The sequence below is a fragment of the Helianthus annuus genome, chromosome 13 (genome assembly GCF_002127325.2).
Source record: "Helianthus annuus cultivar XRQ/B chromosome 13, HanXRQr2.0-SUNRISE, whole genome shotgun sequence".
Classification (NCBI taxonomy): domain Eukaryota; kingdom Viridiplantae; phylum Streptophyta; class Magnoliopsida; order Asterales; family Asteraceae; genus Helianthus; species Helianthus annuus.
In genome coordinates this window covers 125,395,131-125,400,152 of record NC_035445.2, presented here as the reverse complement: position 1 = coordinate 125,400,152, position 5,022 = coordinate 125,395,131, and positions in this window count along the sequence as shown.

Sequence of the window (5,022 nt, the reverse complement as noted above, 5' to 3'; positions counted from 1 at the left end):
AATATTATTGAAAAATAAAACAAATACTTAAAAAAAATTAAAATCATTATTTATCATCCTTCACAAATCACATATATTATTCTATATAGTGGGAAACCCGCGCGTTGCTGCGGAGGTGATAATACGAGATGGGAATATAATTCAAACCTTAAAACAATATAAAATTATAATATATTAGGTGTGGTTCTCATTATCTGCCTATGCAAACAAATAACTTTGGCATCTTTACCATATCACAACTTTTGTAATGTGCTCTCATTACCGCCCAAGCAATTGTGGAGTAACTTATATATCATCAAAACAAAAATAAGAAAAATATGTTAGTGAAAGGCTAAAAATCTTGAACAAATAATGTTGACCAAATCGGGTCAATTTAATTAAATGCTATAACCATCAATTTCTTGATCCAATATCGGCCAAATGGATAAAACAGAACGAAAATAAGAAAAATATGTTTAGTGAAAGACTAAAAATCTTGAACCTGAACCAAAGAAGCAACGACTTGATGATTCTATTTCTTAAAATCATGAATATTATTTCCTGCATATGCTAGCTAGATGTGTTTATTGATTTTTTTTAGTTCACTAATCGATCAAATCGCCACAACATTCTTTGTTCCAGTCAAAGTTGTCAATAGCGATAGTAGCGATCGCTATAGCGCGCTACGTAGCGTATAGGTCTAGTGCCGCTATTAGGGTAGTAGCGATGGATAGCGAGAATAGCAACACTTAATTTTTTTTTATTTTTTTTCAACATAAATAGGAATTAAATATAGCTATAAGTAGCGTATAGGTCTAGTGTCGATATTAGGGTAGTAGGACGGCTCGGCTTGTTCACACCCCTAAATAAAACTGCAAATGTAAATAGCAAAGTACCTTGTAAACAGCAGGGTGAACAGAATTGAGGCCGTAAAAGTTCATTTCAAGATAAGGAAGCTTTGTTTTATGTTCATATTGAGGGAGATGCCTAAAAAGCTCGACGCGGTTTCTGACCTCAGTTTGTTTTACAACTGCACCTTTTTTAGCTCTCTACATGAGTTGCATCATCAAACTGCATTCGTGGATGAGGGACGTCTTTTTTTCGATCTTTATCTTTATGATCAACTACCCTTTTTTCTGCTGGTGCAATGGAGAATGCGTTGTCTTTCTTTTTTTTGAACGCTGCTGGCTTTTCCACGCGTGACGATATAAACTAAAAATCAAAGAAAATAAAACAACACTCAGAAAACATGCAAATAAGCATGAACATGGAGCTTTATAGGAATGGTGGATGCCTTCTTTGGACACAACCAAGTACAAATATTTGGGTTTTTAAGTCTTTCAACCAGGGGTGCAAACGAGCAGAGCTACTCGCGAGCTACTCGAGCTCGACTCGGAAACAAGCTCGAACGAGCCAAGCTTAAACGAGCTCGAGCTCGAACCCGAGCCTAAAAACAAGCTCGTTAAGTAAACGAGCCCGAGCCCGAGCTTCGCTTATCGAGCTCGAGCCGGATCGCGAGCCTAAACGAGCTTTCTGTTTATATATTTTTATTAATATATTAAACATATATTTATATAACAATAATTACAATTTATATAAATATAAAAAAAACTAAATTATATGTATAATAATAATTATAATTAATAAAAATTAATTAATAAATACTAAACAAGTCGAGCCCGAGCCGAGCTTGAGCTTGAAAAATTACATTCGATCCGGGCTCTAGCTTTAGAAATAAAGCTCGAATCGAGCGGAGCTCGACCTCGAGCTTTCATATGTTAAACGAGCTCGAGCTCGAGCCTGGTCGAGCTCGGGCTCGGCTCGTTTGCACCCCTACTTTCAACTGAAGAATCCCTGCAAAAATTAGATTTATATCAGTTTAGCCAACTATAAAATTATGATCACTAATTAAAATTTATCAAATATGGTTTTCAACATGTAAGAAAATGATTACCGGTTTCCTAATGGAATGTATGGAACCCAATCCATTTTCATCCGCTTCATGTCAATAATTTCTTCAGACGCCATTTGTACGGATGTATATACAATTTTATCAGAAGGTGGATATGGAGACACAAAGAACATGCACTGTAAAACAATTAGAGAATCAATGAGCATGGAAATTTCTTGTCAAATACATTATATATACAAAGTACCAACCAACAAGTTTACCCAAACACTATAGGAATATTAGAACAGATAAAAACTTGTGGGAATATTTACTGATTGGATGTTTACTGAAGTCTCTAGACTGGCCCTACTGTGTCTTAAAATTTTGGGCAGTTTGCAAAATGACCCCTCTAAAATGTTATGCTTTCTAGTATCGACCTTTGATTCGTTATACACAAGTAACGCTAATGTTCCAAAGGCGAACCGTTGGTAGACAAGAGTAAGCACCCTAGATGGATGATATGTGACAACCCTAAAAAATGTGACAACCCTAAAAATTACGGGTATCCGTACAATTAATTTATATTTAATTTGTGCTTAATGACTGTGCTGATTACAACTGTTGATTTAACTGCTTACTGGTCTCTGTTACATACATACACATGCATCACCTTCATACTGTCACTCCATTTATTATATACAAACATTAGTGACAAACTCGATGCACAAAGCACAGTTAGCACACTGAGCGGATAACCTAGCAAACATGCTGACATTACCAGCACTAGACAGACATTGTCTCTGAGGCCAGTATGAGCCGGGAATAGATTACTACACTGGTAGGGAGTGTAGGGAAGTGAGAATCATTAAACTGCGTCACTAGGGGATAGTTATAGTGCCGGGAAGTGCCTAAAACACACCTTAAATGCAGAATTCTGCACTTAATAAACAAAATTCAACATTAAACAATACTAGTAAGGTGTAAAAACATGGGAAAATAATACTAGACACTTTCCAAAGTGCCGGGAATTTATTGTGTCACTAAAAACACTATAAAAGACACTTTAAATACTTATTTAACACTTTAACGGATCAATATCCAACCGGACAACCGGACTTTACCCGGAACATAAAAATATTGTCAAAGACATTGTTTATACTTTTCTGAGCTAGTTAGGGACCCCGAACACCCTAACACCCTTTGTATTATACCACACACATAATACTCTAACTAATGTCATTAGAACTTAACTATACACTAACTATCACATTGCAACCCAACTAAACCCAAACCCCCTCCCAAAACCGGTTGTGAAGTGGGGATACTCCCCATAATTTCTTGATTATTTTAATCACACATGTTCCATATCTAGAAAGCATGTTATACGTTGGACAAAACACAAGTTTGGATTATAAATATATCCCTACGACTACTAATCTCTCACTTCATTTCACAATCACCAAACAACCTCTCTTTCTCTCTTGCCTATGTTCGGCCGAAACCAAGGAACACCACCACCACCATTTTTGCTTCTTGCTCAATCATTCCACATACACTCAAAGGTGCAAGGTGGCATACAAGGAGGCTCAGTGCTTTCGGAAACTCAAGAACCTCTCTACATTGCTTTTATCCACCTTGTTTACGCCTTGATTCTTCCCTAGCCTCGAGCTAGTTGTAAGTGCTTCCCAACATCTTCTTGTTCTTGTTTAAAGTGGTTAATAAGAGATTTAACGGTTAAATCCAAGAACACACAAGATCAAAACATAAAGTCTTGAAAGAATGACAACTAAGTTGGTTAAAGAGTAACTAGTGGTGTAAATCTTATGAAACTTGTTTAGTTGTGATTATTTTATGTTGTTTGATGCTAGTAGTAGGATAGATCATCATCTAACCATGCTAGATCATGTTCATGAAACATGAACTAGTAGTTTGTTAAGTGTGAAGGTTACAAGATGATGAACTCTTCCACTAACAAAACATGAACTTGTGTAAAAGTGATTTTTCTTGTAAAATAAGGTTTTAAACTAGTAGATCTAAAGATCTACAAGTGGTATTTTCGAAGAACCAAGTGTAAGAGGCAAGTCTTGTTTTAAACCCGGATCTTACACAAACTACAAGCATTTTAGTGAAAAAGCAAGAGTGTAAAACACTTGTGTAGCAAGAAGATTTAACAAAGAAATATTTCCGTAAATTTTGACTAGAAGTTGTAAGACTACATATTCTTTAAAAATAAAGTTTTCAAGAAACTAATTTTATTTTTAAAGATGACAAGATACGCTAAATATGTTAGGAAGTTAATACATATTTTTACACAACTTACAAGTTCATGAGTTTGCGATTTAGACTTATTTTGTCATGTTTGATGTTTAAATATTGTATATTGATGGTTGATAAATTGTTGATTGAATTTTGAAAAGAAAATGATACGCTTGAAAGCGTGGCCACCTCCAGTTACAGAGGAAACTCTGGCGAAATTTTTCTAAAAATATAACACTTAGAAATACTTTTGGTGACAAGTGTTTATAAGTATATTTTCAACTTGTTTTCAAAATATAAATTTCGCCATGGTTTTTATTACAAAATAACCAAATGTCGGAGGTGGATTTTTGTGAAGGAAACTTGTTAAATATATATTGAGAATATATATTTCTTAATAAAACGCTTGTGTGCTTACGTGATTATTTTGTGAACTAAAGATATATTATTTTTAGGGTAAAAATAATATTACTTGATGTATCATGAAAATACGACTCCAAAATAATACCAACGCCCTCACAAATAAATATTTAAGTTACATCGGTATTATTTTTTTTTACAACGCGAACTCTAAAAGGTAACGCGCGTATTTTCGGAAAATACTTTTAATGGTGTATTTTGACAAAGTATTATTTTGGGAAATTGTATGAAGTAAAATATAATATTTTTGGGAAAAATATGTATATTTCGGAATCAGAACATTTTAGACAAGTGATTTAAAATATATTTTCAAGCGAGACTTAAAAATATATTTTTCGGAATTATAACGTATACGTATATTTTGGTAAAATATTATTTTGGAAACTATAGAAACAGAAATATGTTATTTTTGGGAATATATTAACATATTTTTATTTGGAACAATAACATCGAAATACGACGCCATTACTTGGCAG